This window comes from Salmo trutta, unplaced genomic scaffold (assembly GCF_901001165.1).
Source record: "Salmo trutta unplaced genomic scaffold, fSalTru1.1, whole genome shotgun sequence".
NCBI classification, from domain to species: Eukaryota; Metazoa; Chordata; class Actinopteri; order Salmoniformes; family Salmonidae; genus Salmo; species Salmo trutta.
The window spans coordinates 642,273-655,413 of NW_021823509.1; positions in this window are offsets into that span (position 1 = coordinate 642,273).

Genomic DNA, 13,141 nt, shown 5'->3' on the forward strand with positions numbered 1-13,141 from the left:
ACGGAGAGGACAAGAGAGACAGGAAGTAGAATAGTGGAAAGGACAGAGAGAAGAGGAGAGATAGACGCAGAGGACAAGAGAGACAGGAAGTAGAATAGTGGAAAGGAGAGAGAGAAAGACTGAAATAAAGAGGCAGAGGGAGAGAAAGAGGGAGGGAAATATAGAGGCAGAGAGAGAGAAAGAGGGAGGGAAATATAAAGGCAGAGAGAGAAAGAGGGAGAGAAATATAGAGGCAGAGAGAGAGAAAGAGGGAGGGAGGGAAATATAGAGGCAGAGAGAGAGAGAAAGAGGGAGGGAAATATAGAGGCAGAGAGAGAGAGAAATCTGAGGGAAATATAGAGGCAGAGAGAGAGAAAGAGGGAGGGAGATATAAAGAGGCAGCGGGAGAGAAAGAGAGAGGGATATATAGAGGCAGAGGGATAGAAAGAGGCAGGGAAATATAGGCAGAGGGAGAGAAAGAGGGAGGGAGATATAAAGAGGCAGCGGGAGAGAAAGAGAGAGGGATATATAGAGGCAGAGGGATAGAAAGAGGGAGGGAAATATAGAGGCAGAGATAGAGTGAGGTGAAATATAGACAGAGACAGAGAAAGAGGGAGGGAAATAAAGAGGCAGAGAGAGAGAGAAAAAGGGAGGGAAATAAAGAGACAGAGAAAGAGGGAGGGAAATAAAGAGGCAGAGAGAGAGAGAGAAAGAGGGAGGGAAATAAAGAGAGAGAGAGAAAGAGGGAGGGAAATAAAGAGGCAGAGAGAGAGAGAGAAAGAGGGAGGGAAATAAAGAGACAGAGAGAAAGAGGGAGGGAAATATAAAGAGGCAGAGGGAGAGAAAGACTTGAGGGATCTCTCTCTCTCTCCATGGTCTCTCCTCCCTCTCTACTCCACCCCACTAACCCCTGTAGCTGTAGCTGAAGCCCTAAAGGAACTAGCTGTAATGCTGGGTTTCATTACTGGCTTCCAAATCAGAGTTTGGGGAACAGTGAGCAAACAAACTAACAAACTCTCTATGTTTTCTCTCTCTCTCTGTGTTTGTGTGTGTCTAAACTAAATGGCTGTGTTCTGTATGGTTCATTACAGACCAGGGACTCTGGAGTCTAAGTAAACAAGCAAGGCTCCAGCTACAGGCTCTCTACCCTCCACTAGCCCTCTGACTTCTCTTTCACCACTTATTTGTTTTGTCCTTTCTCTCTCTCTCTCACTTTCTCTTTCAGTCTCCCCTCCCTTACTCTATACACTCCCTCTGTTCCTCGCTCTCTCCCACCCTCTATCTTCACTCTCTTTTTTTTCAAATGTTCTCCCACCTTCCCCAGATTAGACCAGTGTAATGTCAGAGTCTGTGGTGGGTCAGCCCAACACTGGTACTGCTTTTCCTGCCCATTCTACAAATAATCAGGAAGTAACACTGTATTTTTTTTTTAACCTTTATTTAACTAGGAAAGTCAGTTAAGAACAAATTCTGGGACACTCACACAAGCATGCCCCCCCCCCACACACACATACACAATGTCTCTGTATTATCTTTATGTTTCACAACTTTTTATTTTAAACTTAAATCCTCTGTTGCTCTGACTATTGCCCTCTCTCTCTCTCTCTCTCTCTCTCTCTCTCTCTCTCTCTCTCTCTCTCTCTCTCTCTCTCTATATATATATATATATATATATATATATATATATATATATATATTTATCTCTCTCTATCCCTCGCCATCACTCTCTGTCTCTCAGGTGAGGAGGATAGTGAAGGGCTCAGACCTATCTCGCTACTTCAACTCCACCAAAGTCTTTGCTTTTGGGTACATAAAACCAGATCTATAAATACAGGTCTACATACATATCTATGTCATGTATTTCTATACCTAGTACTGTATATCTATGACTGTAAATATAGAGTTGAAGCCGGAAGTTTACATAAACCTTAGTGAAATACATTCAAACTCAGTTTTTCACAATTCCTGACATTTAATCCTAGTAAAAATTCCCTGTCTTAGGTCAGTTAGGATCACCACTTTATTTTAAGAATGTGAAATGTCAGAATAATAGTAGAGAGAATCATTTGTTTCAGCTTTAATTTCTTTCATCATATTCCCAGTGGGTCAGAAGTTTACATACACTCAATTAGTATTTGGTAGCATTGCCTTTAAATTGTTTAACTTGGGTCAAATGTTTTGTGTAGCCTTTCACAAGCTTCCCACAATAAGTTGGGTGAATTTTGGCCCATTCCTCCTGACAGAGCCGGTGTAACTGAGTCAGGTTTGTAGGCCTCCTTGCTCGCACACGCTTTTTTAGTTCTGCCCACACATTTTCTATAGGATTGAGGTCAGGGCTTTGTGATGACCACTTCAATATCTTGACTTTGTTGTCCTTTGCCACAACTTTGGAAGTGTGCTTGGGGTCATTGTCCATTTGGAAGACCCATTTGTGACCAAGCTTAAACTTCCTGACTGATGTCTTGAGATGTTGCTTCAATATATCCACATCATTTTCTTTCCTCATGATGCCATCTATTTTGTGAAGTGCACCAGTCTCTCCTGCAGCAAAGCACCCCCACAAGATGATGCTGCCACCCCTGTGCTTCACAGATGGGATGGTGTTCTTCGGCTTACAAGCCTCCCCCTTTTTCCTTCAAACATAACGATGGTCATTATGGCCAAGCAGTTCTATTTTTGTTTCATCAGACCAGAGGACATTTCTCCAAAAAGTACGATCTTTGTTTCAATGTGCAGTTGCAAACCGTAGTCTGTCTTTTTTATGGCGGTTTTGGAGCAGTGGCTTCTTCCTTGCTGAGCGGCCGTTCAGGTTAAGTCGATATAGGACTCGTTTTACTGTGGATATAGATACTTTTGTACCTGTTTCCTCCAGCATTTTCACAAGGTCCTTTGCTGTTGTTCTGGGATTGATTTGTACTTTTTGCACCAAAGTACGTTCATCTCCAGGAGACAGAATGCATCTCCTTCCTGAGCGGTATGACGGCTGTGCTCCCAAGGATGAACCAGACTTGTGGAGGTCTACAATTTTTTTTCTGAGGTCTTGGCTGATTTCTTTTGATTTTCCCATGATGTCAAGCAAAGAGGCACTGAGTTTGAAGGTAGGCCTTGAAATACATCCACAGGTACACCTCCAATTGACTCAAATGATGTCAATTAGCCTATCTGAAGCTTCTAAAGCCATGACATCATTTTCTGGAATTTTCCAAGCTGTTTAAAGGCACAGTCAATATACTGTAAGTAAACTTCTGACCCACTGGAATTGTGAAATAATCTGTCTAAACAATTGTTGGAAAAATTACTTGTGTCATGCACAAAGTAGATGTCCTAACCGACTTGCCAAAACTATAGTTTGTTAACAAGAAATGTGTGGATTGGTTGAAAACGAGTTTTAATGACTCCAACCTAAGTGTATGTAAACTTCTGACTTCAACTGTAATACAGAATATTAATAATACATTAATAGACAAGAACAGCTCAAGGACAGAACTACATCCATTTCAAAAGGCACACGTAGCCTTCATATCAATACATACACTCAATATCTAGGTCAAATATGGGAGAGGTGTTGTGCCATGAGATGTTTATCTGTTTTTTTAAGGTTTGAGCAATATGAGATGGAAGGGAGTTCCATGCAGTAATGGCTCTATATACTATTTTAGATATACTACTGTACATATAGAATCCTGTTCTGGATTTGGGGACTGTGAAAAGAATCTGTGCCTCCCCCTCTCCTTCCCTCCCTCTCATCTTCTCTCTCTCTCACTTTCTGAAGATGACTGTGGGGATTAATTGACTTAGGCCAGCGCTAAAACACATCAGTTTAATGAATCTGCCTCTACAGCCTGCCTTTCTCGCTTTCTCGGGTCCTTTGTCTGTCACCCAGACACACAGACATTCTGTGTCAGAGCATGCCCACTGAGAGAGCTCTTATACTGGCATGACAAGGAGACAAGGCTCCCTGGAGGAATGGAGGCTGGAGGATGTGACTGTGTGTGTGCAGGCACGCACGCACATACAAATGTACACACACACACTCCTCCGGGCCTCCTTAATGATGTTAACAAGGTGTTAAGAGGATTTGTCACTTCTTGTGACACTTGCATATGTGTGTGTGTGTGTGTGTGTGTGTGTGTGTGGGGGGGGGGGGGGGGGGGGGTTATTTTCACATCCATTGCTTCTCCTCCCCCTCCCTCAAAAACGCAATAACAAATGCCAAAAGGACTTTTGAAAGGAGCCATGGCTCTGGCGTTACGTCTCAATGACAAACAGGACAATCACTTCACTAGAGGCGTTTTCTTCTATTGAACAATTAGACAGCTGGTGCCGCCATGTTTATGTGTCTTTGATGACTGTGTGAATGAAAGAAAAATCTGTTAGCGGGGGAAGATTGGTAGGGGAAGGAGGGAGGGAACTCATCTGTTAGGGTGAGAGAAGAAGGTGTAATGGAGGGAGGGAACTCATCTGTTAGGGTGAGAGAAGAAGGTGTAATGGAGGGAGGGAACTCGTCTGTTAGGGTGAGAGAAGAAGGTGTAATGGAAGGAGGGAACTCGTCTGTTAGGGTGAGAGAAGAAGGTGTAATGGAGGGAGGGAACTCATCTGTTAGGGTGAGAGAAGAAGGTGTAATGGAAGGAGGGAACTCGTCTGTTAGGGTGAGAGAAGAAGGTGTAATGGAAGGAGGGAACTCGTCTGTTAGGGTGAGAGAAGAAGGTGTAATGGAGGGAGGGAACTCATCTGTTAGGGTGAGAGAAGAAGGTGTAATGGAAGGAGGGAACTCGTCTGTTAGGGTGAGAGAAGAAGGTGTAATGGAAGGAGGGAACTCATCTGTTAGGGTGAGAGAAGAAGGTGTAATGGAGGGAGGGAACTCGTCTGTTAGGATGAGAGAAGAAGGTGTAATGGAGGGAGGGAACTCATCTGTTAGGGTGAGAGAAGAAGGTGTAATGGAGGGAGGGAACTCATCTGTTAGGGTGAGAGAAGAAGGTGTAATGGAGGGAGGGAACTCATCTGTTAGGGTGAGAGAAGAAGGTGTAATGGAGGGAGGGAACTCGTCTGTTAGGGTGAGAGAAGAAGATGTAACGTTCTATTAAACAGCTGGTGAGGTGATTGAGGACTGTCATGGTATGAAGAAAAGGGATGGATGGCTGAGGGAGGAGGGAGGGAGAAAGAGAGGGACACAGACAGAGTGAAAGACAAGGGAGGTGATAAAACTAAGAAAAGTAGAGAAGGAAGTGAGAAAGCAGTTTTAGAGACAAAGAGGTAGATAGAGGGGTAAATAATGGCAGACCTGATGTGAGAGAGAGAGAGAGAGAGAGAGAGAGAGAGAGAGAGAGAGAGAGAGAGAGAGACTTGCTTTCACTTGCTTTGGCAATGTAAACATATGTTTCCCAATAAAGCCCATTGAATTGAATTGACAGAGAGAGACAGAGAGAGACAGAGAGAGAGGAGGGAGGGATGGAATGAGACAGAGAAGGAGTAAATACATGTGGCCCAAGGATTAGAGAGAAAGATTGAAAGATAAGTAAGGGATAATCAACGAGCGGCTATGTGTTCTATGGAAAATAGAGTTGCATCATTTTCCACAGAACGCACATAGCCCTGAGTTGATTATCCCTTTCATACCAAGGCTATAATTTAACATATTTGCCGCTAGAAATGTGTTCAACATCCACTGAAGTAGCTAGCAAGTTACCTAGATAGCTACAGGAGTAGTTGCCTTGGTAAGCTAAACAAACAGACTTGCTAGTACGTTACTGACAGCCCATTACGTTACTGCTAGTTTAGCTAACCCAACCATCAGTCCTAGAGGGTGGTGTGGACAGCCCAGTACGTTACTGCTAGTTTAGCTAACCCAACCATCAGTCCTAGAGGGTGGTGTGGACAGCCCAGTACGTTACTGCTGGTTTAGCTAACCCAACCATCAGTCCTAGAGGGTGGTGTGGACAGCCCAGTACGTTACTGCTAGTTTAGCTAACCCAACCATCAGTCCTAGAGGGTGGTGTGGACAGCCCAGTACGTTACTGCTAGTTTAGCTAACCCAACCATCAGTCCTAGAGGGTGGTGTGGACAGCCCAGTACGTTACTGCTAGTTTAGCTAACCCAACCATCAGTCCTAGAGGGTGGTGTGGACAGCCCAGTACGTTACTGCTAGATTAGCTAACCCAACCATCAGTCCTAGAGGGTGGTGTGGACAGCCCAGTACATTACTGCTAGTTTAGCTAACCCAACCATCAGTCCTAGAGGGTGGTGTGGACAGCCCAGTACGTTACTGCTAGTTTAGCTAACCCAACCATCAGTCCTAGAGGGTGGTGTGGACAGCCCAGTACGTTACTGCTAGTTTAGCTAACCCAACCATCAGTCCTAGAGGGTGGTGTGGACAGCCCAGTACGTTACTCCTAGTTTAGCTAACCCAACCATCAGTCCTAGAGGGTGGTGTGGACAGCCCAGTACGTTACTGCTATTTTAGCTAACCCAACCATCAGTCCTAGAGGGTGGTGTGGACAGCCCAGTACGTTACTGCTAGTTTAGCTAACCCAACCATCAGTCCTAGAGGGTGGTGTGGACAGCCCAGTACGTTACTCCTAGTTTAGCTAACCCAACCATCAGTCCTAGAGGGTGGTGTGGACAGCCCAGTACGTTACTGCTAGTTTAGCTAACCCAACCATCAGTCCTAGAGGGTGGTGTGGACAGCCCAGTACGTTACTGCTAGTTTAGCTAACCCAACCATCAGTCCTAGAGGGTGGTGTGGACAGCCCAGTACGTTACTGCTAGTTTAGCTAACCCAACCATCAGTCCTAGAGGGTGGTGTGGACAGCCCAGGACGTTACTGCTAGTTTAGCTAACCCAACCATCAGTTCTAGAGGGTGGTGTGGACAGCCCAGTACGTTACTGCTAGTTTAGCTAACCCAACCATCAGTTCTAGAGGGTGGTGTGGACAGCCCAGTACATTACTGCTAGTTTAGCTAACCCAACCATCAGTCCTAGAGGGTGGTGTGGACAGCCCAGTACGTTACTCCTAGTTTAGCTAACCCAACCATCAGTCCTAGAGGGTGGTGTGGACAGCCCAGTACGTTACTGCTAGTTTAGCTAACCCAACCATCAGTTCTAGAGGGTGGTGTGGACAGCCCAGTACATTACTGCTAGTTTAGCTAACCCAACCATCAGTCCTAGAGGGTTGTGTGGACTGCCCAGTACGTTACTGCTAGTTCAGCTAACCCAACCCTCAGTCCTAGAGGGTGGTGTGGACAGCCCAGTACATTACTGCTAGTTTAGCTAACCCAACCATCAGTCCTAGAGGGTGGTGTGGACAGCCCAGTACTCTGCTCTCTACACTTTCAGTTGCTAGAGTAGGTTCTGTCAGTCTTCAGCTGGGTTCTAGTTTATAACGTCAGAGACACGACTTAATAAATTAAAGAACCTTAACCAAACCTTTAACACTGACCCTTAATCTAACCCCCTAACCTTAACCAAACCTTTAACCCTGACCCTTAACCTAACTCTAACCTTAACCAAACCTTTAACACTGACCCTAAATAACCTTAACCAAACCAGACCCTTAACCTAACCCTAACCTTAACCTAATTTTAACAAGTTCTGAAATTAAATATTGGCTTGGAGTGTCTGTACAGACGTTTCCTGAAAACGACAGGTTGACAACATTGCAGTGTAGTGGTGTGAACATCCCTTATCTTCCCTACCCCCTCAAACCCCCTTCTGGTACTGGAACTGACTCTTTCAGTATTTCCTGTATTTAATATACTTACTTTATTGTGTATTTCATATTTGTTATTCTCATGTTTTTACCTTTTTTCTAGTGATACATTGTTATTGAATATTGTGTTATTGGGTTTTGAGTTTACAAGAAATGCATTTCACTGTACTTATGAATATTGAATTCAACATTGCCAATAATGTTTTCAATGTGACTTTTGCTTTTAAAAGCAGCTCAAACAGAACATGTAAGAATGAACTGAAGCCATTACATACTACCATGCTGATATACTGTGTGTTATAGGGGAATAATGCACACTCTAGAATGCCCTTCAAGCCAATCAGAAACCAGTATTCAACAATGCCATGGTATACACAGTAATAAAGACGGACCGAGATTAAGGGATGGAGGGAGAGCTAGATAAAGAGAGGGAGAGATGATGCGCTCTTCACTAAATTGGATTGGCAGTTAAGTGTGGTTGGATCAAATGCTGGACACGTCTGTTTCAAGAGCCCTGGTATGTCTGTGTGTACCGTCATTACCAGTTAGAAGTTCCCACTTCAACAATCTCTCTCTCTCTCTCTCTCTCTCTCTCTCTCTCTGTCTGTCTGTCTATTTGATATAGGTACTGTAAGAAATAAATTCAGTAGTTTCCTTTCTGTTTGAGCCAGTGGAGGCTGCTGAGGGGAGGACAGGTCATAATGATGTCTGGAGTAGAGTGAATGGAACGGTATCAGACACACCCGGTGTTCATCTGTTTGATACCGTTCCATTCACTCCATTCCAGCCATCATTATGACCCGTCCTCCCCTCAGCAGCCTCCAATGATTTCAGCCTTTCTACCGGCCCCATTCCAGAGGATGTTTGGGAATTAGTCCTATCTCGTTTTAACTTTCTGAAGAAAGAGAATAAAGGAAATATATAGACATGAGAGAGAGATAAATGAGAGCGAGAGAGAGAGAGAGAGAGAGACAGCATGTTAGGCTGATAGGGAAAGAGTGGTCAGCAGGTCTCTAGTTTTGTCAGCCTTTCTGTAGTATTTCTGGAGAGTTTCGTCAGTGCTTTGGTCGTTGTGTTGGTCCATGTAGTGTGATACTGAGAGGTTGCTATACAGTTACATGTTCTGCTACCTCCTGACCCCCCTTTCACACACCCCTCCCTCCCTCTAGGCCCCCTCTCTCAATCCCTCTCTACCCCTCTAGTCCCTCTCATCCCCCCTTTCACACACCCCTCCCTCCCTCCCTCTAGGCCCCCTCTCTCAATCCCTCTCTACCCCTCTAGTCCCTCTCATCCCCCCTTTCACACACCCCTCCCTCCCTCCCTCTAGGCCCCCTCTCTCAATCCCTCTCTACCCCTCTAGTCCCTCTCATCCCCCCTTTCACACACCCCTCCCTCCCTCTAGGCCCCCTCTCTCAATCCCTCTCTACCCCTCTAGTCCCTCTCAGCCCCCCTCAATCCTTTTTCCTCCCCCTTCCATTATTTGACTTCAAGGCTGAACCCATCTCATTCCTCCCATAGTGCCACAAATCTCCCTCTCTGTTCCCTCTATTCTCTCCTTCCCCTCCCTCCTACTAGGTCTCCCTCGCTCCCATTCATCTCTCCCCATCCCTCCTTCTCCCCCTTCACCCCTTCTCTCCCCTCTATCCTCTGACTCCCTGGCCCCTTATCTCCAGTGAGTAGGTTAAGGGTCCAACTACAGGGTTGGGGTCAATTCCAGTAAATTCAGAAAGTACACCACATTCCAGTTCCAAAAATGTCTCATTGAAAAGCATTGACAATAATTGGAATTTAAATGTCAGCATAAGCCATACTACCAGTTGACATGAAATAGGGTGACAATCACACTCAATTAGATTTGCCTTTCAGTGTGTTCTTCCTGGTTCTACACATAGGAAGAGAGAGAGAGAATGAATAAATGGATGAATTTATACATGAACAAACGAAAAAAAGAGGAACAGAGAAAGAACAGCACTTTTGAGAGAGAGAGAGAGAGAGAGAGAGCAACACACAGAGAGAGAGAGAGATAGCAACACACACACAGAGAGAGAGAGAGATAGCAACACACACACACAGAGAGAGAGAGAGATAGCAACACACACACAGAGAGAGAGAGAGAGAGAGCAACACACACAGAGAGAGAGAGACAGCAACACACAGAGAGAGAGAGAGATAGCAACACACACACAGAGAGAGAGAGATAGCAACACACACACAGAGAGAGAGAGAGAGCAACACACACAGAGAGAGAGAGCAACACACACAGAGAGAGAGAGATAGCAACACACACACAGAGAGAGAGAGATAGCAACACACTCACAGAGAGAGAGAGAGCAACACAGAGAGAGAGAGAGAGAGAGAGAGCAACACAGAGAGAGAGAGAGAGAGAGAGCAACACACAGAGAGAGAGCGACAGCAACGCACAGAGAGAGAGAGAGAGAGAGCAACACACAGAGAGAGAGAGACAGCAACACAGAGAGAGAGAGACAGCAACACACAGAGATAGAGAGAGAGAGAGCAACACACACAGAGAGAGAGCAACACACACAGAGAGAGAGAGAGAGCAACACAGAGAGAGAGAGACAGCAACCCAGAGAGAGAGAGAGAGAGAGCGAGAGCAACACACACAGAGAGAGAGAGACAGCAACACAGAGAGAGAGAGACAGCAACACACAGAGATAGAGAGAGAGAGAGCAACACACAGAGAGAGAGAGCAACACACACAGAGAGAGAGAGAGAGCAACACAGAGAGAGAGAGACAGCAACCCAGAGAGAGAGAGAGAGAGCGAGAGCAACACACACAGAGAGAGAGAGCAACACACAGAGAGAGTGAGAGCAACACACACACAGAGAGAGAGAGAGATAGCAACACGCACACACAGAGAGAGAGAGAGAGAGAGAGAGCAACACACAGAGAGAGAGAGAGAACAACACAGAGAGAGAGAGAGAGAGAGAGCAACACACAGAGAGAGAGCGACAGCAACACAGAGAGAGAGAGAGAGAGAGCGAGAGCAACACACAGAGAGAGAGAGACAGCAACACAGAGAGAGAGAGAGACAGCAACACACAGAGATAGAGAGAGAGAGAGCAACACACAGAGAGAGAGAGCAACACACACAGAGAGAGAGAGAGAGCAACACAGAGAGAGAGAGACAGCAACCCAGAGAGAGAGAGAGAGAGAGAGAGAGCAACACACACAGAGAGAGAGAGAGCAACACACAGAGAGAGTGAGAGCAACACACAGAGAGAGAGAGAGAGAGAGAGAAACAGCAACACACACAGAGAGAGAGAGAGAAACAGCAACACACACAGAGAGAGAGAAACAACAACACACACAGAGAGAGAGAGAGAAACAGCAACACACAGAGAGAGAGAAACAGCAACAGACAGACAGAGAGAGAGAAACAGCAACACAGAGAGAGAGAGAGAAACAGCAACACACACACAGAGAGAGAGAAACAGCAACACACACAGAGAGAGAGAGAGAGAAACAGCAACACACAGAGAGAGAGAGAAACAGCAACACACACAGAGAGAGAGAAACAACAACACACAGAGAGAGAGAGAGAGAAACAGCAACACACAGAGAGAGAGAAACAGCAACAGACAGAGAGAGAGAGAAACAGCAACACACAGAGAGAGAGAGAGAGAAACAGCAACACACACACAGAGAGAGAGAGAAACAGCAACACACAGAGAGAGAGAGAGAGAGAGAGAAACAGCAACACACACACAGAGAGAGAGAAACAGTGAGAGAGAGAGAAACAGCGAGAGAGAGAGAGAAACAGCGAGAGAGAGAGAGAGAAACAGCGAGAGAGACAGAGAGAAACAGCGAGAGAGAGAGAGAGAAACAGCGAGAGAGTGAGAGAAACAGCGAGAGAGTGAGAGAGAAACAGCGAGAGAGAGAGAGAGAGAGAAACAGCGAGAGAGAGAGAGAGAAACAGCGAGAGAGAGAGAGAGAAACAGCGAGAGAGAGAGAGAAACAGCGAGAGAGAGAGAGAAACAGCGAGAGAGAGAGAGAGAAACAGCGAGAGAGTGAGAGAAACAGCGAGAGAGAGAGAGAGAAACAGCGAGAGAGAGAGAGAGAGAGAAACAGCGAGAGAGAGAGAGAGAGAGAAACAGCGAGAGAGAGAGAGAAACAGCAAGAGAGAGAGAGAAACAGCGAGAGAGAGAGAGAAACAGCGAGAGAGAGAGAGAAACAGCAACACACAGAGAGAGAGAGAAACAGCGAGAGAGAGAGAAACAGCGAGAGAGAGAGAAATAGCGAGAGAGAGCGAGAGAGAAACAGCAACACAGAGAGTGAGAAAGAGAGAGAGAGAGTGAGAGACTGCCCTGAACCCTACCATCAAGGGTCCTGTCTGCCTACTAAAGCTCTCTGTGTCGCAGATGGTATTGTCTGCTCTTATCAGAAATGTCACACATTATAGAAAGTCTGCTTACAGAGAGGAGACTAGCTAGGCCTTATTCCTGGGCATTACCATTATTGTGTGTGTGTGTGCATGAGTGAGCATACTATTATGCATATGCATGTTTGTGTGTGTATGACTGTGTCTATAATTTTGAGGACACCTAGTTTTTCATTGTGTCTGCATAATATTCACAGTGTGTGTCTGTGTGTGTGGTACTGGAGCACCAAGTCTAGGTCCAAAAGGCTCCTAAACAGCTTCTACCCCCAAGCCATTAGACTGCTGAACAATTCATAAAATCGCCACCGGACTATTTACATTTACCCCCCATTTGTTTTGACCCCCCCATTTGTTTCGTACACTGCTGCTACTCGCTGTTTATTATCCATGCATAGTCACTCCACCCCTACCAAGAGTACTTTTGCAAGGTGTCTCAGAAGGGTAATGGCATATGATCCTTCTGCCCATAGAATCACAGCAATCAAATCAAAATCAAATCAGATCAAGTGAGGGAGAAGGTGAGTGAGTGAGGGAGAAGGAGATAGAGATGGAGAGAGAGGGAAGAATACAAAACGTTGTATTGTAGAATGGAGACCGATATTAAAGGGGAGAGGAGAGGACTAGAACAGCATACTGTGGGAGAGAGTGAGAAAGATAGTGGGGGTGTGTGTGTGTGAGAGAGAGAGAGAGAGAGAAGGGGTGAGACACAAAGAGAGCTTTATAATGACCCTGTCTATGTCTCCAGAGCCTTCTCTTCTGCTCTTAAATCATTTAGCTTATTATTCTAATAGGACCCTTCTTTAGATATTCCCTCTCTACACTGACGTCTCTACTAGCTAGACAATTTCAGACAATTTTCAGTTCTAGCTAATAACAACTGGCTTGTGAGACACATTGATGCAAGAGTGGTGCAAAACAGCTTAAAGATAAAACGTAAAATCGAAAGAGAAACAACATTTGAGAAAAGCATTGATAAATAGCTGTGCGGTTTACTTTTAATCCAGTATGTCATAGTGCTCTTTAGATCTTCCCTCTAAGTGGCAGGTAGCCTAGC